At 50.2% G+C, this 27,995-nt stretch overlaps 1 pseudogene; it reads left to right on the forward strand.

Annotated features, from left to right (window-relative positions):
- Positions 1-383: 383 nt before the first annotated feature.
- On the forward strand, positions 384-27,982 carry LOC119922654 (annotated as a pseudogene).
- The last annotated feature ends 13 nt before the right edge of the window (positions 27,983-27,995 follow it).

Here is a 27,995-nt window from a genome sequence, read left to right on the forward strand (position 1 = left end):
GTGTGTGTGTTGTGTGTGTGTTGTGTGTTTGGGTGTGTGAATACAAAGTATTGGGGAGTGGAAGCAGCGAACAAGTTCAGGCAGCGGGGAGGATTGAAGACAAAGATAGAAAAAGATCTCTCTCCAGACTGTAAACTCGGTGTGGGTAGGGAACGTGTCTGAGGCGGGGACGATCTCAGGGATTCCCTTTAAATAATGTGAAAATCTGGATCTTTCCTTATCCCTGCTGGATATGAAACTCCAAGATCATTTTGAATTCAATAACTGCCTCCTTTCCATAGAGAATCCCCAACAAATATCTTGTCAGTTTCTTCACTCTTTAATGGACTGTGACTTTCGCTCTTCCCTCATCCACTGCAGAAAGTCCATGCTGCTTTCCAAAAATGCCCAACATCTCCACGGTGACGGAATTCCTCCTGCTGGGATTCTCGGAGGTCCGGGAGCTGCAGCTGGTCCACGCCGCGCTGTTCCTCCTGGTCTACCTGGCGGCCCTGACGGGGAATCTCCTCATCGTCGCCGTCACCGCCCTCGACCGGCGCCTCCACACCCCCATGTACTTCTTCCTCAGGAACCTGTCCGTCCTCGACCTCTGCTACATCTCCGTCACCGTCCCCAAATCCATCCACAACTCCCTCACCGACCGTAGTTCCATCTCCTTCCTGGGCTGTGCCACCCAGCTCTTCCCGGTGGTCCTGTTTGCCGCCTCAGAGGTGTTCATCCTCACGGCCATGTCCTACGACCGCTACGCCGCCATCTGCCTTCCCCTGCGCTACGAAGTCGTCATGAACGGACGGGCCTGTGGGACGATGGCGGCCGCCTCGTGACTCACTGGGGGCCTTTTGGCAGTAATGTGTTCAGCTGCGACGTTCTTCCTGTCCTTCTGTGGGTCCAACATCGTCCCGCAGTTTTTCTGTGACATCCCCTCCCTGCTGAAGATCTCCTGCTCCACGGACCATGTCGCCGTCGACGTGAGCGTCACCGTTGGGGCAGTGTTAGGCTTCCCCGGTTTCATTCTCGTCATCTTCTCGTACGTGCGCATCTTCCGGGCCGTGCTGAGGATGCCGGCCGCCGAGGGCCGGACCAAAGCCTTCTCCACCTGCCTGCCCCACCTCGCCGTCGTCACTATTTTCATCTCGGCGGCGGCATTTGTCTATCTCAAGCCGTCCTCGGAATCCTCCTCAATCGTGGATCTGCTGGTGTCCGTGTTCTGCTCCGTGGTGCCCCCCGTCCTGAATCCCCTTATCTACAGCTTGAGGAACCGGGACATGAAGGCCGCCATGGACAGGATCCTGAAAGGGTCACTCGCCCGGCCTCTGCTCTGGGACAAAATGTCTCCTTCCTTGTGCAAATCATCTCACCCCACCATTTAACCAAGGAATTGCTCTTGGACCTAGCCAGATATTTAGCTGTCCTTCAGGGTTCACAGATAACGCGGGACGTCGATGAATTGTCAAAGTCTGGGAGGGAGGCGGCTAAGACGGAAGCAGGACTGACAATCCGGTTTCGGGGAGGCACCGTGGCCGAAATGAAGGGGAGGCCCTGGAGACTGTTAGCTCACTGTGGGAAGGGAATGAGCTTAACAACTCTGGTAAACTGACCTCTCCCATGTGCTTGATACTTCCTCAGACAGTAAATCATGTTTGGGGGCGGTTCGAAGCCCTGCTCTGCCACTTGTCTTCTGGGTGACCTCGGGTCAGCCACTTCACTTCTCCGTGCCTCAGTGACCCCATCTGTAAAATGGGGATTAAGACTGTGAACCCCACGTGGGACAACCCGATGACCTCCTATCTACCCCACTGGCCTTAGAACAGCGCATGCCTCATAGCAAGTGCTTAACAAATACCATCTTTTTTTAAACTTTTATCGTGGCCTGAAGGAACGGGAATCGCTCTAGACTGTACGATCATCGTGGGCAGGGAATGTGTCTACCAACTCCGTTAATTGAACTTTTCCATGTGCTTAGTACAGCGCTGGGCCTAGAAAAAGTGCTCAATAAATATGACATTGATTGATTGAGACGAGTTCTTATTCTATCTCTGCTACTGGCTTGCTTTGTGACCTAGGGTCAGTGAAATAACATCCCTAGGATCTCTCTTCCTCTTACACTCTGAGCCCCTGTCTGAACTGATTCTTTGGTTTCTACTCCAGCAAGTGGAACAATTTAGTCACACAACGTCTGAATAAATACGATAATGATATCATTATTAGTAGTGACTATGAAAATATAGCGATATGCTCTTTAGCATGACTCTGGGGTTGGGAATGAAAGTTGGAAAATGGGAGGTGGTAAGGGAGAAGGGAAGAAAGGTTGAGTGCAGCTCCATCTGTCTTGTCAAATCCATCCTCTCTATAATAATAATGATGGCATTTATTAAGTGCTTACTATGTGCAAAGCACTGTTCTAAGCGCTGGAGAGTTTACAAGGTGATCAGGTTGTCCCACGGGGGGCTCACACTCTTAATCCCCATTTTACAGATGAGGGAACTGAGGCCCAGAGTAGTGAAGTGACTTGCCCAAAGTCACACAGTTGACAAGTGGCAGAGCCGGAATTTGAACCAATGACCTCTTACTCCAAAGCCCCAAAGCTCCAAAGCTGCTTCTCTCATCAATCCATCTTTCCTTCCTTCCATCCATCTATCCTTCCAACCATTCATCTATCCATCCATCCAGAGCACAGGCTTGGGAGTCTGAGGTCAGGGGTTCTAATCCCAGTTCTGCTACTTGTCTGCCGTGTGACCTTGGGCAAGTCTCTTCACTTCTCTGGGCCTCAGTTCCCTCGGCTGTAAAATGGGGGTTGAGACTGTGAGCCCATGTGGGACAGGGACTTGTCTGACCCAATTGGCTTGTATCCACTCCGGCACATAATAAACCCTTATCAAATACCACGGTTATTATAATTGTTATCATTATTATTAAGGATGGGGAGGGGGGCTTTTTACACAGGCCCAGACCGAGACAATTAAGCACCCTGAGACAGGGAAGTGCAAGGAAGCAGCATAGCCCAGTTGATAGAGCATGGACCTTGCCGTCAGAGGGCCTGGGTTCTAATTCCACCTCCACCGCTTGTCTGCCATGTGACCTTGGGCAAGTCATTTCAATTCTTGCCTCAACTACGTCACCTGTAAAATGGGGATTAAGACTGGAAGTTCTATGCGCGACAGGGACTGGTCCAACCTAACTCGTGGGAACTTCAGCGCTTAGAATGGTCCATGGAAAATAGTCAACACTTACCACGTACCATTATGAAAAAAACTAATCAGGGAAGGCCCCGTGGATTTTACAGAGTTTCAGGAAGGAGTGCGGAAGATGGGAAGCCCTGAGGGCTGGTGCATATGAAGGGAGAGGAAATTGCAAGCCAGGGAAAGGTGGTGAGGTAGGGGTCTGAGTCGGGGGAGTTGGGAACGAGGCACAGTGAGAGGGTGAGCTTGGGAGGAATGGAGACTGCAGATGGGAATTCAGTAGGGGAAAATAATGCACATCAATCAATAGTCATATTTACTGAGCGCTTTCTATGTGCAGACCTTGGTAGTGAAGCGCCTGGGAGAGTATGATATAATGATATAACAGGGTTGGTAGCCACATTTCCTGCCCATAATGAGCTTCCAGGCTAGAAGGGAATGTCTAAGGTGGATTGTTGCAGATTTCAGATGGTCCCAAGCCCTGGCATGGCATGAAACTCCAAACCTCATAGCTTAATCAGAATGCTATTATTAATCGCAGAAAGGGAATGATGATTAGTCTGTTGATGTCCCAGGAAAGAGTACCGGAGTGGGAAACACATGGGAATGGGCAGTTACTTAGGTCGTGGGGGCCGGGACCGCGGGGAGCCCACGATCCCGGCCTTCCGAGATTCCCGGATGGTTTGCCGTCTCAGCGGAATCCCGGGCCCATCGCCCCATGGGGAGTCACCTCAGAAAATAACCCGGCCGCCATCTGAGGGGACAGCGCAGCCAGCCGGGGAGCCGAGAGGGAGAGGGAGGATCCTGACAGCCCTCACCCCTCGCCCAGACCTTCCTGTCACTACTGCCAGGGTCCAGGACCGACGAGACGGAGTGAGCATCTCTCTCAGCAGAGTTCGACGCTCCCCAGCTCAGGACAGGCCCGGTGGGTCCGGAGAGGAGCAGGGGAAAGCTGCGGGAAATTTCAATAGGTAACTGGGATGACCAGGGTGTTGCGGAGAGGAGGGGTCCACAGTGTCGAAGGCAGCTGAGAGGTCGAGGAGGAATAGGATAGAGTAGGAGCCGTTGGATTTGGCAAGAAGGAGGTCATTGGTGACCTTTGAGAGGGCAGTTTCGGTGGAGTGGAGGGGACGGAAGCCAGATTGGAGGGGGCAAAGGAGAGAGTTGGAGTTGAGGAATTCGAGGCAGCGAGTGCTGATGACTCGCTTTGGGAGTTTGGAAAGGAAGGGTAGGAAGGAGATAGGGCGATAACTGGAAGGGGCAGTGGGGTCAAGAGAGGATCTTTTTAGGATGGGGGAGACGTGGGCATGTTGGAAGGCAGAGCGGAAGTGCTCTATCAACTTTATCACACCATAACAGACACATTCCCTGCCCCTTCTAGAAGAAAAGAAATGAATGGAAAGATGAAGATGCAATTATTGCATGTAATTCTACAGATGAGGAAGCTGAGGCCCAGAGAAGTGAAGCGACTTGCCCAAGGTCCCACAGAGGGAGGAATAGGACCCAAGTCCTCTGATTCTCACTAAGCTATGCTTGGGAGAGTACAATGGAACAGAACTGGGAGATGTTGTATGCTCCCGTCAAGGAGCTCAGAGTCAAGAACAGAACTCCTGGGCCCATTCCTTTTCCACTAAATGAGGATGGACTTGAGTTGATTCGCGCTTGAGTTAAGGGAAGTGGGTTTAGAGGGCTGGGAAATGAACTGGGGAAGCTGGTTGGAGGCGGGGGGGATTTTAACAGTAAAGAATTCAGAAAGAACAGTGCTCTCTCTGATTTTGCGCTGATAAGAGAGGGAGTTCCAGGCTAGGATGGAAACGGGAAAGTCGATCGTGAGTAAAAACAAGACTGTATGCTCACTGTGGGCAGGGACTGTGTCTGTTTATTATTCTAGTGTACTCTCCCCAGCATTCAGCACAGTGCTTTGCACACAGTAAGCGCTTAATAAATATTACTGAACGAATTCATTTTCCACTTTACGGGAGCTGCTGCCATCAGGTGCCCTGCGCTAGAGAAGGGGTGTGAGTGTGTATGTGTGCGTACACAAAGTATCGGGGAGTGAAAGCAGCAAACAAGTTCAGGCAGCGGGGAGGGTTGAAGACGAAGATAGAAAATGATCTTCCTCCAGACTGTGAACTCGATGTGGGTAGGGAACGTGTCTGCCGACGGTGTTGGGGTGGCTGAGGTGGGGGACGATCTCAGGGATTCCCTTTCAATCGACCAAAGTACTGTGAAAATCTGGATCTTTCCTTATCCCTGCTGGATATGAAACTCCAAGATCATTTTGAAGTCAATAACTTTCTCCTTTCCATAGAGAATCACCAACAAGTGTCTTGTCAGTTTCTTCACTCTTCTCATCAATGGACTGTGACTTTGGCTCTTCCCTCATCCACTGCAGAAAGTCCATGCCGCTTTCCAAAAATGCCCAACATCTCCACGATGAAGAAATTCCTCCTGCTGGAATTCTCGGAGGTCTGGGAGCTGCAACTGGTCTACGCCACGCTGTTCCTCCTGGTCTACCTGGCAGCCCTGACGGAGAACCTCCTCATCGTCGCCGTCACCACCCTCGACCGACGCCTCCACACCCCCATGTACCTCTTCCTCAGGAACCTGTCCGCCCTCGACCTCTGCCACATCTCCGTCACCGTCCCCAAATCCATCTACGACTCCCTGACCGAACGTAGATCCATCTACTTCCTGGGATGTGCCACCCAGCTCTTCTCGGTGGTCCTGTTTGGTGGTTCAGAGATGTTACTTCTCACGGGGATGTCCTACGACCGGTACACTGCCATCTGCCTCCCCCCGCGCTACGAGGTTATCATGAACGGACAGGCCTGTGGGACGATGGCGTCCTCCTCGTGGCTCACTGGGGGCCTGTTGGCAGCAATGTGTTCAGCTAGGACGTTCTCCCTGTCCTTCTGTGGGTTCAACATCGTCCCGCAGTTTTTCTGTGACATCCCCTCCATGCTGAAGATCTCCTGCTCCAAGGACCACGTCGCCGTCAACTTGAGTGCCACCACTGGGGTAGTGTTAGGCGTCCCTAGCTTCATTCCCATCATCTTCTCGTACGTGCGCATCTTCCGGGCCGTGCTGACGATGCCGGCCGCCGAGGGCCGGGCCAAAGCCTTCTCCACCTGCCTGTCCCACCTCGCCATCGTCAACATTTTCGTCTCAGCGACGCTATTTGTCTACCTCAAGCCACCTTCGGACTCCTACTCGATCACGGATCTACTGGCGTCCATGTTCTACTCCATGGTGCCCCCCGCCCTCAAACCCCTCATCTACAGCCTGAGGAACCGGGACCTGAAGGCCGCCATGGGCAGGATCCTAAAAGGGTCACTCGCCCGGCCTCCGCTCTGGGACAAAATATCTCCTTCCTTGTGCAAATCATTTCACCCCACCACTTAACCAAGGAATTGCCCTTGGACCTAGCCAGATACTTAGCTGTCTGACAGGGTTCACAGAAAAAGCTGGACGTCGATGAATTGTCAAAGTCTGGGAGGGAGGCGGCTAAGACGGACGCAAGACTGACAATCCGGTTTCAGGGAGGCATCGTGGCTGAAATGTTGGAGAGGCCCTGGAGACTGTTGGCTCACTGTGGGCAGGGAATGAATTTAACAACTCTGGTAAACTGAACTCTCCCCATATAACTATACGCTCTTTAGCATGACTCTTAGGGTGGGAATGAAAGCTGGAAAGTAGGAGGTGGTATGAGAGAAGGGAAGAAAGGTTGACTGCAGCTCCATCTGTCTTAAATCCATCCTCTCTCATCAATCCATCTTTCCTTGCTTCCGTCCATCCATCCTTCTAACCATTCATCTATCCATCCATTCATCCATCCATCCATCCCTCCATTCATCCATCCATCCATCCATCCCTCCATCCAGAGCACGGGCTTGGGAGTCGGAGGTCGCGGGTTCTAATACCAGTTCTGCTACCTGTCTGCCGTGTGACCTTGGGCAAGTTTCTTCACTTGTCTGGGCCTCAGTTCCCTCAGCGGTAAAATGGGGGTTGAGACTGTGAGTCCATGTGGGACAGGGACTTGTCTGACCCAATTTGCTTGTTTCCACTCCAGCACATAATAAATGCTTATCAAATACCACGATTATTATTATTGTTATCGTTATTATTAAGGATGGGGAGGGGGGCTTTTTACACAGGCCCAGGCCGAGACAGTTAAGCACCTGAGACAGGGAAGCACAGGGAAGCAGCATAGCCAAGTTGATAGAGCATGGACCTCGGCGTCAGAGGGCCTGGGTTCTAATTCCGCCTTCACCGCTTGTCTGCCATGTGACCTTGGGCAAGTCATTTCACTTCTTGCCTCAACTACGACACCTTTAAAATGGGGATTAAGACTGGAAGTCCTATGCGGGACAGGGACTGGTCCAACCTGACTAGCTTGAGGGGTCTTCAGCGCTTAGAACGGTCCCCGGAAAATAGGAAACACTTACCCCGTACCGTTATGAAAAAAATAATCGGGGAAGGTCCGGTGGATTTCATAGAGTTTCGGGAAGGGGTGTGGAAAATGGAAAGCCCTGAGGGATGGTGGATATGAAGGGAGAGGGAATTCCAAGCGGGGGAAAGGTGGTGAGGTAGTGGTCTGAGTCGGACGAATTGGGAACGAGGCACAGTGAGAGGGTGTGCTTGGGAGGGATGGAGGATGCAGATAGAAATTCAGTAGGGGAAGATAATGCGCATCCATCATTCGATCTTATTTACTGAGTGCTTACTATGTGCAGACCTTGGTAGTAAGCGCTTGGGAGAGTACGATAGAACAACGTAACAGGGTTGGTAGCCACATTTCCTGCCCATGATGAGCTTACAGTCTAGAGGGGAATGTCTAAGTTGGATTTCTGCAGATTTCAGATGGTCCCAAGCACTGACATGGGATGTAACTCCACAGAGCATAACCAGAAAGCTATTATTAATCTATTTACTTTATTAATGAAGTGTATATATCTATAATTCTATTTATCTATTTAGATGGCATTGACGCCTGTCTCCTTGTTTTCTTTTGTGATCTGGCTCCCCTTCTAGACCGTGAGCCCGTTGTTGTGTAGGGATTGTCCCTCTCTGTTGCCGAATTGTAATTTCCCGGCGCTTAGTACAGTGCTCTGAACACAATAAGCACTCAATAAATATGATTGAATGAATGAAAGAATGAATCACAGAAAGGGAATGATGATTAGTCTGTTGAAGGAGTCCCAGAGTGGGAACCGCACGGGAATGGGTAGTTATTTAGGTTGTGAGGGCCGGGACCACAGGGAGAGCACGATCCCGGCCTTCTGAGATTCCCGGACAGACAGCCGTCTCAGCGGAGCCCCGGGCTCCTCCTCCCACTGGGAATCTCCCAGGAAATAACCCACTGTCGTCTGAGGGGACGGCACAGCCAGCCAGAGAGCCAAGAGGGAGAGGGAGGATCCTGACAGTCCTCACCCCTCTCCCAGACCTTCCTGTCATCCCCACCCGTGACCAGGACCGACGAGATGGAGTGAGCCCCTCTCTCAGCAGAGGACGAGGTTCCCCAGCCCAGGACGGGCCCGGTGAGTCCTGAGAGGAGCGAGGTAAAGCTGAGGGAAATTTCAATAGGGAACTGGGATGACCAGGGTCAGAGTCGCAATTTCTCTAAATTAGAAGCAGTGTCGCTTAGTGGAAAGAGCACGGGCCCGGGAGTCAAGAGGACCTGGGTTCTAATTCATTCATTTCAATCGTATTTATTGAGTAGTTTCTGTGTGCAGAGCACTGTACCAAGCGATTGGAAAGTACAATTCGACAACAGATGGAGACAATCCCTACTCAAAAACGGGCTCACGGTCTAGAAGGGGGAGACAGACCACAAAACACAACAGGTAGACAGGCATCAATAACATCAAAACAGATAAATAGAATTATAGATATATATACGCATCATTAATAAAATAAATCGAGTAATAAATATGTACAAATATACACAAGTGCTATGGGGAAGGGAAGGGGGTGGAGCAGAGGGAGGGGAGGAAGGGAAGAAGAAAAGGGGGGCTCGTTTCTGCACAGAGACGATCCAGGCAGCGGCGTGAAGTATGGATTGAAGTGGGGAGAGACAGGAGGATGGGAGATCGGAGAGGAGGCCGATGCAGTAATCCAGTCGGGATAGGATGAGAGATTGAACGAACAGGGTAGCGGTTTGGATGGAGAGGAAAGGGCGGATCTTGGCAATGTTGCAGAGGTGAGACCGACAGGTTGTGGTGAGGGATTGGATGTGAGGGGTGAACCAGAGAGCGGAGTCGAGGATGACACCAAGGTTGCGGGCTCGTGAGACCGGGAGGATGTTAGTGCCATCCGCAGTGATGGGAAAGTCAGGGAGATGGCAGGGTTTGGGAGGGAAGATAAGGAGCTCAGTCTTGGACATGTTCAGTTTTAGATGGAGGGCAGACATCCAGATGGAAATGTCCTGAAGGCAGGATGAGATGCGAGCCTGAAGGGAGGGAGAGAGGGCAGGGGCAGAGATGTATATTTGGGTGTCATCAGCATAGAGATGATAGTTGAAGCCGTGGGAGTGAATGGGTTCACCGAAGGAGTGAGTGTAGACAGAGAACAAAAGGGGACCGAGAACCGACCCTTGAGGAACCACTACAGTTAGGGGATGGGATGGGGAGGAGGAGCCCGCAAAGGAGAGCGAGAATGAAGGGCCAGAGAGATAAGAGGAGAACCGGGAGAGGACGGAGTCTGTGAAGCCAAGGTCGGATAGCGTGTTGCGGAGAAGGGGCGGGGGGGGGGGGGTCCACAGTGTCGAAGGCAGCTGAGAGGTCGAGGAGGATTAGGATAGAGTAGGAGCCGTTAGATTTGGCAAGAAGGAGGTCATTGGTGACCTTTGAGAGGGCAGTTTCGGTGGAGTGGAGGGGACGGAAGCCAGATTGGAGGGGGGCCAGGAGAGATTTGGAGTTGAGGAATTCGAGGCAGCGAGTGCTGAAGACTTGCTTTGGAATTTTGGAAAGGAAGGGTAGGAGGGAGATAGGGTGATAACTGGAAGGGACAGTGGGGTCAAGAGAGGATCTTTTTGGATGGGAGAGACGTGGGCATGTTTGAAGGCAGAGGGGAAGTGTTCTGTCCACTTTATCACACCGTACCAGACACATTCTCTGCCCCTTCTAGAAGAAAAGAAATGAATGGAAAGATGAAGATGCAATTATTCCATGCCATTTTACAGATGAGGAAGCTGAGGCCCAGAGAAGTGAAGCGACATGCCCAAGGTCCCACAGCAGCAAAGGGACAGAGGGAGAATTAGGACCCAAGTCCTCTGACTCCCATTAAGCTATGCTTGGGAGAGTACAATGGAACAGAGCTGGGAGATGCGTATGCTCTCGTCAAGGAGCTCAGATTCAAGAACAGAACTCCTGGTCCCATCCTTTTTCCACTAAATGAGGATGTACTGGAGTTGATTCACGCTTGAGTTAGGTGACGTGAGTTTAGAGGGCTGGGAAATAGTTGGAGGAAGGGGAGATTTTAGCAGTAAAGAATTCAGAAAGAACTGTGCTCTCTCTGATTTTGAGCCAGAAAGGGAGGGAGGTCCAAGCTAGGATGGAAACGGGAGAGTCTGTCATGAGTGACAACAAGACTGTACGCTCGTTGTGGGCAGGGACTGTGTCTGTTTATTTTTCTAGTGTACTCTCCCCAGCATTCAGTACAGTGCTCTGCACACAGTAAGCGCTTCATAAATATTACTGAACGAATTCATTTTCCACTTTACGGGAGCTGCTGCAATCAGGTTCCCTGTGCTACAAGAGGGGTGTGAGTGTGTGTGTGTGTGCGTACACAAAGTATTGGGAAGTGAAAGCAGCGAACAAGTTCAGGCAGCGGGGAGGGTTGAATACGAAGATAGAAAAAGATTTCCCTTCAGACTGTGAACTCGATGTGGGTAGGTAACGTGTCTGCCGACTCTGTTGGGGTGGCTGGTGGGGACGATCTCAGGGATTCCCTTTCAATTGACGAAAATAATGTGAAAATCTGGACTTTTCCTTATCCCTGCTGGATATGAAACTCCAAGATCATTTTGAATTCAATAACTGTCTACTTTCCATGGAGAATCACCAACAAATGTCTTGTCAGTTTCTTCACTCTTTAATGGACTGTGACTTTGGCTTTTCCCTCATCCACTGCAGAAAGTCCATGCCGCTTTCCAAAAATGCCCAACATCTCCACGGTGAGGGAATTCCTACTGCTGTGATTCTCGGAGGTCCGCGAGCTGCAGCTGGTCCATGCCGCGCTGTTCCTCCTGGTCTACCTGGCAGCCCTGATGGGGAACCTCCTTATCGTCGCCGTCACTGCCCTCGAGTGACGCCTCCACACCCCCATGTACTTCTTCCTCAGGAACCTGTTCGTGGCCGATCTCTGCTACATCCCCCCCTCGTCCCCCTCTCCATGCCCCCCATCTTACCTCCTTCCCTTCCCCACAACACCTGTATATATGTATATATGTTTGTACATATTTATTACTCTATTTATTTATTTATTTATTTATTTTACTTGTACATATCTATTCTATTTATTTTATTTTGTTAGTATGTTTGGTTTTGTTCTCTGTCTCCCCCTTTTAGACTGTGAGCCCACTGTTCGGTAGGGACTGTCTCTATATGTTGCCAATTTGTACTTCCTAAGCGCTTAGTACAGTGCTCTGCACATAGTAAGCGCTCAATAAATACGATTGATGATGATGATCTCCGTCTCCGTCCCCCAATCCATTCACAACTCCCTGACCGACCTTAGAGAAATCTCCTTCTTATATTGTAGAGCATAGGTCTGTCTGGTGATTTTCTTTGCAGGTACAAAATATTTTATCCTCACGGCAATGTCCTACGACCTGTATGCCGCCATCTGCCTCCCCCTGAGCTACGAGGCCGTCATGAACAGAGGGGCCTATGGGAAGATGGCGGCCGTCTCGTGGCTCACCTCTGGCCTGTTTGCAGTAATGTGTTCAGCCGGGATGTGCTCCCTGTCCTTCTGCGGGTCCAACATCGTCCGTTAGTTTTTCTGTGACGTCCCCTCCGTGCTGAAGATCTCCTGCTCCAAGGACCATGTCGCCATCGACGTGACCGTCGCCGCTGGGGTAGTGTTAGGCGTCACCTGCTACATTCTCATCGTCGTCTCGTACGTGCGCATCTTCAGGGCCGTCCTGAAGATGCCGGCTGCCGAGGGCCGGGCCAAAGCCTTCTCCACCTACCTCCCCCACCTCATCGTCGTCACTGTTTTTGTCTCGGCGGCGGTATTTGCCAGCCTCAAGCCGCCCTCTTACTCCTTCTCGATCATGGATCTGCTGATGTCCGTTTTCTACTCCATGGTACCTCCCGCCCTGAATCCCCTCATCTACAATCTGAGGAACCGGGACATGAAGGCTGCCATGAGCAGGATCCTAAAAGGGTCACTCACCCGGCCTCCGCTCTGGGAGAAAATGTCTCCTTCCTTGTACAAATCATCTCACCTCACCACTTAACCCAGAAATTGCCCTTGCACCTAGCCAGATGCTTAGCTGCCCTACGGGGTTCACAGAAAACACGGGACGTCGATGAATTGTCAAAGTCTGGGAGGGAGGCGGCTAAAACAGAAGTAGGACTGACAATCCAGGTTCGGGGAGGCATTGTGGCCGAAAGGAAGGGGAGGTCCTGGAGACTGTGGGCAGGGAATGCGTTTAAAAGCTCTGGTAAACTTAACTCTCCCCATATAACGTTATGCTCTTTAGCATGACTCTGGGGGTGGGAATGAAAGTTGGCAAATGGTAGGTGGTATGGGAGAAGGGAAGAAAGGTTGACTGCAGCTCCATCTGTCTTCTTAAATCCACCCTCTCTCTTCAATCCATCTTTCCTTCCGACAATCCATCTATCCTTCCAAGCATTCATCTATCCATCCATCCATCCATTCATCCATCCATCCATCCATCCATCCATCCAGAGCACGGACCTGGGAGTCAGAGGTCACGGGTTCTAATCCCAGTTTTGCTACTTGTCTGCCGTATGACCTCGGGCAAGTCTCTCCACTTCGCTGGGCCTCAGTTCCCTCAGCGGTAAAATAGGGGTTGAGACTGTGAGCCTGTGTGGGACAAGCACTTGTCTGACCCAATTGACTTGTATTCACTCCAGCACATAATAAACGTTTATCAAATACCACGATTATGATTATTGTTATCATTATTATTAAGGATGGGGAGGGGGACTTTTTACACAGGCCCAGGCCGAGATAATTAAGCACCCTGAGACAAGGAAGCACAGGGAAACAGCATAGCCCAGTTGATACAGCATGGACCTGGGCATCAGAGGGCCTGGGTTCTAATTCTGCCTCCACCGCTTGTCTGCCATGTCACCTTGGGCAAGTCATTTTACTTCTTGCCTCACCTACCTCATCTGTAAAATGGGGATTAAGACTGGAAATCCTATGCGGGACAGGGACTGGTCCAAACTGACTAGCTTGGGGGGACGTTAGTGCTTAGAGCGGTCCCTAGAAAATAGGAAACATTTACCATGTACCATTATGAAAAAATTAATCAGGGAAGGTCCCATGGATTTCATAGAGTTTCGGGAAGGAGTGCGGAAGATGGGAAGCCCCGAGGGCTGGTGGATAGAAGGGAGAGGGAATCCCAAGCGAGGGAAAGGTGGTGAGGTAGGGGTCTGAGTCGGGGAAGTTGGGAACGAGGCACAGTGAGAGGGGGAGCTTGGGAGGGATGGAGAATGCAGATAGAAATTCAGTAGGGGAAGATAATGCACATCCTTGAATCGATCTTATTTATTGAGTGCTTACTATGTGCAGACCTTGGTAGTAAGAGCTTGGGAGAGTACGATATAACAATGTAACAGGGTTGATAGCCACATTTCCTGCCTATGATGAGCTTACAGTTTAGAGGGGAATGTCAAAGTTGGATTGCTGCAGATTTCAGATTCATTCATTCATTCAATCGTATTTATTCTTTCATTCATTCAATTGTATTTATTGAGCGATTACTGCGTGCAGAGCACTGTACTAAGAGCTTGGGAAGTACAAGTTGGCAACATAGAGAGAGGGTCCCTACCCAACGATGGGCTCACAGTCTAGAAGGGGTCCCAAGCCCTGGCGTGGGATGACACTGCAAACCTCAGAACATAACCAGAACGTTATTATTAATCTATTTACTTTATTAATGATTTGTATACATCTATAGTTCAATTTATCTATTTAGATGGTATTGATGCCTGTCCACTTGCTTTGTTTCATTGTCTAGCTCCCCCTTCTCTACTGTGAGCCCGTTGTTGTGTAGGGATTGTCTCTGTTACCGAATTGTACTCTTCCAGTGCTTAGTACAGTGCTCTGCAAACAGTAAGCATTCAATACATATAATTGAATGAATGAATCACAGAAAGGGAATGATGATTAGTCTGTTGAAGGAGTAACAGAGTGGGAACCACACGGGAATGGGTAGTTATTAAGGTTGTGAGGGCCAGCACCGCAGGGAGCCCACGATCCCGGCCTTCAGAGATTCCCGGCCGGCCGACCGTCTCAGCGGAGCTCCGGGCCCGTCCTCCCACGGGGAATCTCTCAGGAAAAAATCCGCTATCATCTGAGGGGACGGCGCAGCCAGGCAGAGAGCCGAGACGGGGAGGGAGGATCCTGCCAGCCCCCATCCCTAGCCCAGACCTTCCTGTCACCCCCATCTGCGTCCAGGACCGATGGGATGGAGGGAGCCTCTCTCTCAGCAGAGGTCGACGCTCCCCAACCCAAGACGGGCCCGGTGAGTCCGGAGAGGTGCGGGGGAAAATTGACGGAAATTTCAATAGGGAACTGGGGTGACCAGGATCAGAATCGCAATTTCTCTAAATCAGAAGCAGTGCCGCTTAGAGGAGAGAGCACTGGCCCGGGAATCAAGAGGACCTCGGTTGTAATTCATTCATTCAATCATATTTATTGAGCGCTTACTATGTGTAGAGCACTGTACTAAGGGCTTGGAAAGTACAATTCGGCAACAGATAGAGACAATCCCTATCCAACAACGGGCTCACAGTCTAGAAGGGGGAGACAGTCCACAAAAAAAAACCAGTATACAGGTGTCAGGGCTATGAACAGGGGAAGAGAGCTAGTTTGGGGAGGACGTGGGCATGTTTGAAGGAAGAGGGGAAGTGCACTATCCACTTTATCACACCACAACAGGCACATTCCCTGGCCCTCCTAGAAGAAAAAAAGTGAATGGAAAAATGAATATGCAATTATTGCATGCCATCGTACTGATGAGGAAACTGAGACCAGAGAAGTGAAGCGCCTTGCCCAAGGTCCCACAGCAGCAAAGGGACAAAGGCAGGATTAAAACCCAAGTCCTCTGACTCCCACTAAACTATGCTTGGGTGAGTACAATGGAACAGAGCTGGGAGATGTGTATGCTCCCTTCCAGGAGCTCGCGGTCAAGAAGAAAACTCCTGGGCCCATCTTTTTTCCACTAAATGAGGATGGACGTGAGTTGATTCACACTTGAGTTAAGTGAAGTGGGTTTAGAGGGCTGGGAAATGAATCGGGGAAGCTGGTTGGAGGCGGGGGGGATTTTAGCAGTAAAGAATTCAGAAAGAACTGTGCTCGCTCTGATTTTGAGCTGATAAGAGAGGGAGTTCCAGCCCAGGATGGAAACGGGAGAGCCGATTGTAACAACTAGAAAGTTGCTTTGAGAGCTTAGAAAACGAGTTGAACGATGGAAAGGGGGTGAAGTGCAGTCGTAGGGCGGAGAAACCTCAAGTCGATTAAGAGTTTATTTTCCTTGTGAAAAGACACAATTTGTCATGAGAGGAGGATGAGGAGAGGTGAAATGTAGGCTGAGTGATGCTATAGGAAAGGACTCGATGAATGATGAGGTATACTTGTGTTTGTGTGTGTACAAGTGTGAATGCAGATATGTGAGCAAATGGGATTGGTTTGGAGTACACGTGGTTTTTGTTGTTGTTGTTTGTTTGTTTTATGGTGTTTTTAAGTGCTCATTATGTGCCTGGTACTGTACCACGCACTGGGGTGGATACAAGCTGATCAGGTTGGACACAGTCCACGCCCCATAGGATGCTCACAATTGTAACGCCCATTTTTCAGATGAGGTAACCGAGGCACAGAGACGGTAAGCGACGGGCACCAGTTCACACAGCAGACAAGGAGCGAAAACAGGATTAGAATCCAGGTATTACTCTCTACCAGGCCCATTCTTTCTCCACTAAATGGATGAATTTATGTGTGAAGGCACTTCTCGTTTGACTCTTAAACCACCGAGAACAATTCACAACAGTCACGAACATATCTTTATATTCTCTGACATCTGCTATCTGCTATTCATTTCAGTTTTGGTCTCCTCAACCAAAAATAATACTCTTGATCCTCATTAAGAGCATACTACATTCCAAGTCACCTTCCCATGGCTATGCAGCAGAGAACTGGTAGAGGTGGGATTAGAACCCAGGTCCTCTGATTCCCAGGTCTGTGTTCTTCCCAATAGCCCCCTGCTTCTACACAGTTCAAAGTTTTGTGTCTCCAATGGAATGGAAGCTCCCTGGGGGCAGTGATTATATGTATTAATACCACGTTCTCTGTAGGTCCTCAATAAATAGAACTGATTGACTTAGTCCTATTCCTTCACCCCCAACATGAATGTCTCTGAATTGAAGTCTTCCCTCATCCTGTGCAGGGAGCAGACATCATTCCCCAGAAACGTTCCGTGCCTCCACCGTGAACTCAGAGATCATTTTGAATTGAATAACTCCCTCCTCTCCATGGAGAATCACCAGCGAGTGTCCTGTCAATTCCTTCACTCATCCCATCAATGAACTCTAACTTTGGCTCTTCTCTCATCACATGCAGAAAGTCAGTGCTGCCTCCCCAAAATGCCCAACGTCTCCACGGTGAAGGAATTCCTCCTGCTGGGTTTCTCGGAGGTCCGGGAGCTGCAGCTGGTCCACTCCGCGTTGTTCCTCCCGGTCTACCTGGCGGCCCTGACGGGGAATCTCCTCATCGTCACCGTCACCGCCCTCGACCGGCACCTCCGCACCCCCATGTACTTCTTCCTCAGGAACCTGTCTGTCCTCGACCTCTGCTACATCTCCGTCACCGTCCCCAAGTCTATCGTCATCTCCCTGACCGATCGTAGAGCCATCTCCCTCCTGGGCTGTGCCGCCCAGGTCTTCTTGGTGGTCCTGTTTGGTAGATCAGAGATGTTCCTCCTCACGGCGATGTCCTACGACCGCTACTCCGCCATCCGCCTCCCCCTGCGTTATGATCTCATCATGACCAACACGACCTTTGGAAAGATGGCGGCCGCCTCCTGGCTCACTGGGGTGATGGTTGCGGTCTTGTATTCAGCTTCGACTTTCTCCCTGAGCTTCTGCGAGTCCAACATCATCCAGCAGTTCTTCTGTGACATCCTCTGCGTGCTGAAGATCTCCTGCTCCGAGGACCACGTCGTCATTGACGTGAGTGTCACCAGTGGGGTAGCTTTAGTTGTCGTCTGCTTGGTTTCCATCGTAGTCTCGTACGTGCACATCTTCCGGGCCGTGCTGAGGATGCCGGCTGAAGAGAGCCGGGCCAAAGCCTTCTCCACCAGCCTGCCTCACCTCGCCGTCGTCATCATCTTCCTCTTGACCGGAACCTTCACCCAAGTCAAGCCCATGTCAGACTCCCCCTCGACCCTGGACCTCCTGTTGTCCATGTCCTACACTGTGGTGGTCCCCGCACTGAATCCCCTCATCTATAGCCTGAGGAACCGGGACATGAAGGCCGCCCTGGGGAGAGTCCTAAAGGGGAGACTCCTCCTCCCTTTTCTAAGGGACAAAACGTCTCTTTCCTTTTGCTGACTCCCGTTCCTCATAAGGGTTCCCGACCGCAAGGGTAGCCATATAAAGAGCTGTCCAAAGAGGAAGTCCAGCACCTGAGGATTTGCCAACGTCTGGGACGGAGGCTGATACGATGGGTGTGACTGTAAGCCCGGTGTTGGCAGGGATTGTCTCTCTTTATTCTGAGTGGTACTTTCCAACAAGTTAGTACGGTGCTCTGCTCGAGGTAAGCACTCCATAAATATGATTGATGAATGAATGAATGAGTGACAAGTGATTGTTTGGGCGACACCATGGTTTAGTGGAATGAGCGTGTGGATGGGCGTCATGAGATTAGAAATATCAGCCCGGTTCTGCCACGGGCCTACTGTATCACCTTGATTCATCTACGGAACCCCTCTGGGTCTCACTGTAAAATCGGCACTCAATATGCGCTCTCTCTTTGTCTTTCAGTCTGAGCCCCTGCGGGTCAGGAAACGTCTCCGATATGATTCGTTTGTTTCTACTCTGACACTTGGCAGTCTTTTTGTATGGAAATTCTTAATAAATTCAATAATGATAATGTCGATACTACTATTGATGATCACGGTGATTCTAGGAATTTTAAGATCCCTCTTGGCGGTTATGAATCAGAAAATCGGAGGGTCGCAAGGGAGAAGGGACATAGGGTCAGTGACGTAACATCCCTACGATCTCTCTTCTTCTTACACTCTGAGCCCCTGTGGGACAGAAATTGTGTCTGAACTGATTCTTTTGTTTCTACTCCAGCAAGCAGACCAATTTAGGCACACGACTTCTTAATAAATATGATAATGATATCATTATTAGTAGTGACTATGAAAATGTAACGATACGCTCTTTAGCATGACTCTGGGGGTGGGAATGAAAGTTGGAAAATGGGAGATGGCATGTGAGAAGGGACGAAAGGACGACTGCAGCTCCAACTGTCTTGTCAAATCCATCCTCTCTCAGCAGTCCATCTTTCCTTCCTTCCATCCAGCCATCCTTCCAACCATTCATCTATCCATCCATCAATCCATTCATCCATCCAGAGCCCGGGCTTGGGAGTCAGAGGTCGCAGGTTCTAATCCCAGTTCTTCTACTTGTCTGCCGTGTGACCTCGGGCAAGTCTCTTCACATCTCTGGGCCTCAGTTCCCTCGGCTGTAAAATGGGGGTTGAGACTGTGAGACCGTGTGGGACAGGGACACATCTGACCCAATTGGCTTCTATTCACTCCAGCACATAATAAACGCTTATGAAATACCATGATTATTATTATTGTTATTATTCTTATTAAGGATGGGGAGGGGGGCTTTTTACACAGGCCCAGATGGAGACAATTAAGCACCCCGAGAAAAGGAAGCACGGGGAAGCAGCATAGCCCAGTTAATAGAGCATGGACCTGGGCGTCAGAGGGCCTGGGTTCGAATTCCACCTCCACCGCTTGTCTGCCATGTGACCTTGGGCAAGTCATTTCACTTCTTACCTCAACTACCTCATCTGTAAAAGGGGGATTAAGACTGGAAGTCCTATGCGGAATGCGGACTGGTCCAACCTGACTAGCTTGTAGGGACCTTAGCGCTTAGAGCGGTCCCTAGAAAATAGGAAACATTTACCATGTACCATTATGAAAAAATTAATCGGGGAAGGTCCCGTGGATTTCATAGAGTTTCGGGAAGGAGTGAGGAAGATGGGAAGCCCCGAGGGCTGGTGGATATGAAGGGAGAAGGAATTCCAAGCGGGAGAAAGGTGGTGAGGGAGGGGTCTGAATCGGGGGAGTTGGGAACGAGGCACAGTAAGAGGGTGAGCTTGGAAGGGATGGAGAATGCAGATAGAAATTCAGTAGGGGAAGATAATGCACATCCATCAATCGATCTTATTTATTGAGTGCTTACTATGTGCAGACCTTGGTAGTAAGCGCTTGGGAGAGTACGATACAACAATGTAACAGGGTTGGTTGCCACATTTCCTGCCCATGAGGAACTTACAGTCTAGAGGGGACTGTCAAAGTTGGATTGCTGCAGATTTCAGATTCATTAATTCATTCTATCGTATTTATTCATTCAATCAATCATATTTATTGAGCGCTTACTGCGTGCAGAGCACTGTACTACTAAACGCTTGGGAAGTACAAGTTGGCAACACATAGAGGCGGTCCCGCCCAACAATGGGCTCACAGTCTAGAAGGGATCCCAAGCCCTGGCATAGGATGAAACTACAAACCTCAGAGCATAACCAGAATGCTATCATTAATCTATTTAGTTTGTTAATGATATGTATACATCTGTAATTCAATTCATCTATTTAGATGGTATTGACGCCTGTCTACTCGTTTTGTTTTGTTGTCTGGCTCCCCCTTCTACACTGTGAGCCCGTTGTTGTGTAGGGATTGTCTCTGTTGCCTAATTGTACTTTTCCAGCGCTTAGTACAGTGCTCTGCACACAGTAAGCATGCAATACATATGATTGAATGAATGAATGAATGAATGAATCACGAAAGGGAATGATGATTAGTCTGTTGAAGGAGTCACAGAGTCACAGAGTGGGAACCACATGGGAAAGCATAGTTATTTAGGTTGTGAGGGCCGGGACCGCAGGGAGAGCACAATCCCGGCCTTCTCAGATTCCCGGGCAGCCAGCCGTCTCAGCGGAGCCCCGGGTCTTTCCTCCCACGAGGAATCTCTCAGGAAATAACCCACCGTCGTCTGAGGGGACGGCGCAGCCAGCCAGAGAGCCTAGTCGGGGAGGGAGGATCCTGACAGCCCCCATCCCTCGCCCAAACCTTCCTGTCATCCCCATCCACGTCCAGGACCGACGAGATGGAGTGAGCCTCTCTCTCAGCAGAGTTCGACGCTCCACAGCCCAGGGTGGGCCCGGTGAGTCCGGAGAGGAGCAGGGGAAAGCTGAGGGAAATTTTAGTAGGGAACTGGGATGATCAGGGTCAGAGTCGTAATTTCTCTAAATTAGAAGCAATGTCACTTAATGGAAAGAGCACGGGCCCGGGAGTCAAGAGGATCTGGGTTCTAATTCATTCATTCAATTGTATTTATAGAGCACTGTACTAAGAGCTTGGAAAGTACAATTCGGCAACAGATAGAGACAATCCCTATCCAACAACGGGCTCACAGTCTAGAAGGGGGAGAGAGTCCACATAAAAAAACAAATAGACAGGTGTCAGGGCTTTGGACAGGGGAAGAGATCTAGTTTGGGGGAGACATGGGCATGTTTAAAGGCAGAGGGGAAGTGCACTATCCACTTTATCACACCACAGCAGACACAGTCCCTACCCTTCCTAGAAGAAAAAAAAATAAATGGAAAGATAAATATGCAATTTTTGCGTGCCATTTTACCGATGAGGAAACTGAGGCCTAGAGAAGTGAAGCGACTTGCCCAAGGTCCCACAGCAGCAAAGGGACAGAGGCAGGATTAGAACCCAAGTCCTCTGACTCCCACTAAGCTGTGCTTGGGTGAGTACAATGGAACAGAGCTGGGAGATGTGTATGCTCCCTTCCAGGAGCTCGCGGTCAAGAAGAAAACTCCTGGGCCCATCCTTTTTCCACTAAACGAGGATGGACTTGAGTTGATTCACACTTGAGTTAAGTGAAGTGGGTTTAGAGGGCTGGGAAATGAATCGGGGAAGCTGGTTGGAGGTGGGGGGAATTTTAACAGCAAAGAATTCAGAAAGAACTGTGCTCGCTCTGATTTTGAGCTGATAAGAGAGGGAGTTCCAGCCTAGGATGGAAACGGGAGAGTCGATCTTGAGTAACAACTAGAAAGTTGCTCTGAGAGCTGAGAAGATGAGTTGAACGATTGAAAGGGGGTGAAGTGCAGTCATAGGGCAGGGAGCCCTCAGGCCGATCGTGAGTCTTTGTTGCTTGTGAAAAGACACAATTTGTCATGAGAGGAGGATGAGGAGAGGAGAGATGTAGGCTGAGCGATGCTGTAGGAAAGGACTCGATGAATGATGAGGTACACTTGTGTTTGTGTGTGTAGAAGTGTGAATGCAGATATGTGAGCAAATGGGATCGGTTTGGAGTTATACGTGGTTTTTGTTGTTGTTGTTTGTTTGTTTTATGGTGTTTCAAAGTGCTCACTATGTGCCAGGTACTGTACTAAGCGCTGGGGTGGATACAAGCTGATCAGGTTGGACACAGTCCACACCCCATAGGGTGCTCACAGTTGTAACCCCCGTTTTTCAGATGAGGTAACCGAGGCACAGAGACTGTAATCGACAGGCCCCAGGTCACACAGCAGACAAGGAGTGAAAAGAGGATTTGAATCCAGGTACTACTCTCTACCAGGCCCATTCTTTTGCCACTAAATGGATGAATTTAGGTGTGAAGGCACTTCTCATTTGACTCTAAAACCACCGAGAACATTTCACAACAGTCATGAACATATCTTTATTTTCTCTGACCTCTGCTATCCGCTATTCATTTCAGCTTTGGTCCCCTCAACTAAAAAAAAAAAACTCCTGATCCTCATTAAGAGCGTACTACATTCCAAGTAAAGTATTAAGTGCTGGGGGAGATTCAGGATTATCTGGTAGAACACAGTCTGTGTCTCACGACGGATTCACAGACTAAGTAGGGGGGAAAACTGATATCGAATCCTCTTTTTACTATTGAGAAAACTGAGGCGTAGAGAAATTAAGCCACTTTCTCATGGCTTTGCAGCAGAGAACTGGTAGAGGTGGGATTAGAAGCCAGGTCCTCTGATTCCCAGGCCTGTGTTCTTCCCAATAGCCCCCTGCCTCTACACAGTTTGAAGCTTGGTGCCCCCAGTATAATGGAAGCTCCCTGAGGGCAGTGATTATATGTATTAATACCACATCCACTGTGGGTCCTCAATAAATAGAACCAATCGACTTAGTCCTATTCCTTCATCATCATCATCATCATCAATCGTATTTATTGAGTGCTTACTGTGTACAGAGCACTGTACTAAGCGCTTGGGAAGTACAAGTTGGCAACATATAGAGACAGTCCCTACCCAACAGTGGGCTCAGTGACAGTCATTCCCCAGAAACGTTCAGTGCCTCCACCGTGAACTCAGAGATAATTTTGAATTCAATACCTCCCTCCTCTCCATGGAGAATCACCAGCGAGTGTCCTGTCAATTCCTTCACTCATCCCATCAATGGACTCTATCTTTGGTTCTTCTCTCATCACATGCAGAAAGTCAGTGCTGCCTCCCGAGAATGCCCAACGTCTCCAGGGTGAAGGAATTCCTCCTGCTGGGTTTCTCGGAGGTCCGGGAGCTGCAGCTGGTCCACGCCGTGCTGTTCCTCCTGGCCTACCTTGTGGCGCTGACGGGCAATCTCCTCATCGTCGCCGTAACCGCCCTCGACCGGCGCCTCCGCACCCCCATGTACTTCTTCCTCAGGAACCTGTCCCTCATCGACCTCTGCTACATCTCCGTCACCGTCCCCAAGTCTGCCGTCATCTCCCTGACCGATCGTAGAGCCATCTCCCTCCTGGGTTGTGCCACCCAGGTGTTCTCGGTAGTCCTGTTTGGTGGTTCAGAGATATTACTCCTCACGGCGATGTCCTACGACCGCTACGCCGCCATCTGCCTCCCCCTGCGTTATGAGCTCATCATGACCGACACCTCCTGTGGAATGATGGTGGCCGCCTCCTGGCTCACCGGGGTGATGTTTGGGGTGTTGTATTCAGCTTCGACTTTCTCCCTGAGCTTCTGCGGGTCCAACATCATCCAGCAGTTCTTCTGTGACATCCCCACCCTGCTGAAGATCTCCTGCTCCGAGGACCACGTTGTCGTCGACGTGACCGTCACCTGTGGGGTAGCTGTAGTTGTCATCTGCTTGGTCTCCATCATCGTCTCGTACATGCACATTTTCCGGGCCGTGCTGAGAATGCCGGCCGAAGAGAGCCGGGCCAAAGCCATCTCCACCTGCGTGCCTCACCTAGCCGTCGTCATCGTCTTCCTCTTGACCGGAACTTTCACCAACGTCAAGCCCGTGTCAGACTCCCCCTCGACCCTGGACCTCTTGTTATCCATATCCTACACCGTGATGCCCCCCGCCCTGAACCCCCTCATCTACAGCCTGAGGAACCGGGACATGAAGGCCGCCCTGGGGAGAGTCCTAAAGGGGAGACTCCTCCTCCCTCTTCTAAAGGACAAAACATCTGTTTCCTTTTGCTGACTATTCCGTTCTGCATCAGGATTTTGACCGTGGGGGTAGCCATATAAAGATCTTTCCAAAGACAAAGTCCGGCGTCTGAGGATTTGACAATGTCTGGGTTGGAAGCTGACAAGCCGGGTGTGACTGTAAGCCTGATGTGGGCACGGATTGTCTCTCTTTATTCTGAATAGTACTTTCCAAATGCTTAGTACGGTGCTCTGCTCATGGTAAGCACTCGATAAATATGATTGATGAATGAATGAATGACTGTCAAGTGATTGTTTGGGCGACACCATGGTTGAGTGGAATGAGCATTTGGTGGGCGTCATGAGATTAGAACTGTCTGCCCGGTTCTGCCACGGACATGCTGTATCACCTTGGTTCAGCTCCGTAACCCCTCTGGGTCTCGCTGTAAAATCGGCATGCAATATGCGCTCTCTCTTTGTCTTTCAATCTGAGCCCCCGCAGGTCAGGAAACCTCTCCAATATGATTCATTTGTTTCTACTCTGACACTTGGCAGTCTTTTTGTAAGGAAATTCTTAATAAATTCAATAATGATAATGTCGATACTACTATTGATGATCACAGTAATTCTATGAATTTTAAGATCCCTCTTGGCGGTTATGAATCAGAAAATCGGAGGGTCACAAGGGAGAAGGGACCTAGGGTCAGTGATGTAACATCCCTACGATCTCTCTTCCTGTTACACCCTGAGCCCCTGTGGGACAGAAATTGTGTCCGTACCGATTCTTTTGTTTCTACTCCAGCAAGCGGACCGATTTAGGCACAAGACTTCTTAATAAATATGATAATGATATCATTATTAGTAATGACTATGAAAATGTAACGATACCCTCTTTAGAATGACTCTGGGGGTGGGAATGAAAGTTGGAAAATGGGAGATGGTACGGGAGAAGGGAAGAAAGGACGACTGCAGCTCCAGCTGTCTTGTCAAATCCATCCTCTCTCAGCAATCCATCTTTCCTTCCTTCCATCCATCCATCATTCCAACCATTCATCTATCCATCCATTCATCCATCCATCCATCCATCAATCCATTCATCCATCCAGAGCCCGGGCTTGGGAGTCAGAGGTCGTGGGTTCTAATCCCGGTTCTGCTACTTGTCTGCCGTGTGACCTTGGGCAAGTCTCTTCACATCTCTGGGCCTCAGTTCCCTCAGCTGTAAAATGGGGGTTGAGACTGTGTGCCCGTGTGGGACAGGGACATGTCTGACCCAATTGGCTTGTATCCACTCCAGCACATAATAAACGCTTATCAAATACCACGATTATTATTATTGTTATCATTCTTATTAAGGATGGGGTGGGGGGCTTTTTACACAGTCCCAGGCGGAGACAATTAAGCACCCTGAGACAAGGAAGCACAGGGCAGCAGCATAGCCCAGTTGATAGAGCATGGACCTGGGCATCAGAGGGCCTACGTTCTAATTCTGCTTCCACCGCTTGTCTGCCATGTGACTTTGGGCAAGTCATTTCACTTCTTACCTCAACTTCCTCATCTGTAAAAGGGGGATTAAGACTGGAAGTCCTATGCGGGATAGGGACTGGTCCACCTTGACTAGATTGTGGGGACATTAATGCTTAGAGTGGTCCCTAGAAAATGGGAAACATTTACCATGTACCATTATGAAAAAATGAATCGGGGAAGGTCCCATGGATTTCACAGCGTTTCGGGAAGGAGTGTGGAAGATGGGAAGCTCCGAGGGCTCATGGGTATGAAGGGAGAGGGAATTCCAAGCAGGGGAAATGTGGTGAGGTGGGGGTCTGAGTCGGGGAAGTTGGGAACGAGGCACAGTGAGAGGGTGAGCTTGGGAGGAATGGAGACTGCAGATGAGAATTCAGTAGGGGAAAATAATGTGCATCAATCAATCAGTCATACTTATTGAGCGCTTACTATGTGCAGACCTAAGTAGTGAAGCGCCTGGGAGAGTACGATATGACGGTACAACATCATCATCATCATCATCATCAATCGTATTTATTGAGCGCTTACTATGTGCAGAGCACTGTACTAAGCGCTTGGGAAGTACAAATTGGCAACATATAGAGACAGTCCCTACCCAACAGTGGGCTCACAGTCTAAAAGGGGGAGACAGAGAACAAAACCAAGCATACTAACAAAATAAAATAGAATAGATATGTAGAAATAAATTAAATAAATAAATAAATAGAGTAAAAAAAATATGTACAACCATATATACATATATACAGGTGCTGTGGGGAAGGGAGGGAAGTAAGATGGGGGGATGGAGAGGGGGGCGAGGGGGAGAGGAAGGAAGGGGCTCAGTCTGGGAAGGCCTCCTGGAGGAGGTGAGCTCTCAGCCGGGCCTTGTAGGGAGGAAGAGAGATAGCTTGGCGGATGGGCAGAGGGAGGGCATTCCAGGCCCGGGGGATGACGTGAGCCGGGGGTCGATGGCGGGACAGGCGAGAGCGAGGTGCGGTGAGGAGATCAGCGGTGGAGGAGCGGAGGGTGCGGACTGGGCTGTAGAAGGAGAGAAGGGAGGTGAGGTAGGAGGGGGCGAGGTGATGGAGAGCCTTGAAGCCCAGGGTGAGGAGTTTCTGCCTGATGCGCAGATTGATTGGTAGCCACTGGAGATTTTTGAGGAGGGGAGTAACATGCCCAGAGCGTTTCTGCACAAAGATGATCCGGGCAGCAGTATGAAGTATGGATTGAAGTGGAGAGAGACACGAGGATGGGAGATCAGAGAGAAGGCTGGTGCAGTAGTCCAGATGGGATAGGATGAGAGCTTGAATAAGCAGGGTAGCGGTATGGATGGAGAGGAAAGGGGGGATCTTGGCAATGTTGTAGAGCTGAGACCGGCAGGCTTTAGTCACGGCTTGGATGTGAGGGGTGAATGAGAGAGCAGAGTCGAGGATGACACCAAGGTTGCGGGCTTGTGAGACGGGAAGGATGGTAGTGCCGTCAACAGAGATGGGAAAGTCAGGGAGAGGGCAAGGTTTGGGAGGGAAGACAAGGAGTTCAGTCTTCGACATGTTGAGCTTTAGGTGGCGGGCAGACATCCAAATGGAGATGTCCTGAAGGCAGGCGAAGATGCGAGCCTGGAGAGAGGGGGAGAGAGCAGGGGCAGAGTTGTAGATCTGGGTGTCATCAGCGTAGAGATGATAGTTGAAGCCGTGGGAGCGAATGAGGTCACCAAGGGAGTGCGTGTAGATCGAGAACAGAAGGGGACCAAGCACTGAACCTTGGGGAACCCCCACAGTGAGAGAATGGGAGGGGGAGGAGGAGCCTGCAAAAGAGACTGAGAAAGAACGACCAGAGAGGTAAGAGGAGAACCAGGAGAGGACGGAGTCTGTGAAGCCAAGGTCAGATAGCGTGTTGAGAAGAAGGGGGTGGTCCAGGGTTGGTAGCCACATTTCCTGCCCATGATGAGCTTCCAGGCTAGAAGGGAATGTCTAAGTTGGATTGCTGCAGATTTCAGATGGTCCCAAGCCCTGGCATGGCATGAAGCTCCAAACCTCATAGCTTAACCAGAATGCTATTATTAATCACAGAAAGGGAATGATGATTAGTCTGTTGATGTACCAGGAAAGAGTACCAGAGTGCGAACCACATGGGAATGGGCAGTTATTTAGGTCGTGGGGGCCGGGACCGCGGGGAACCCACGATCCCGGCCTTCCGAGGTTCCTGGATGGTTTGCCGTCTCAGCGGAGTCCCGGGCCCGTCGCCCCATGGGGAATCCCCCCAGAAAATAACCCAGCCGCCGTCTGAGGGGACGGCGCAGCCAGCCGGGGAGCTGGGAGGGGGAGGGAGGATCCTGACAGCCCTCACCCCTCGCCCAGACCTTCCTGTCACTAATGCCAGGGTCCAGGACCGACGAGATGGAGTGAGCCTCTCTCTCAG

Source organism: Tachyglossus aculeatus, unplaced genomic scaffold (assembly GCF_015852505.1).
Source record: "Tachyglossus aculeatus isolate mTacAcu1 unplaced genomic scaffold, mTacAcu1.pri scaffold_116_arrow_ctg1, whole genome shotgun sequence".
Classification (NCBI taxonomy): domain Eukaryota; kingdom Metazoa; phylum Chordata; class Mammalia; order Monotremata; family Tachyglossidae; genus Tachyglossus; species Tachyglossus aculeatus.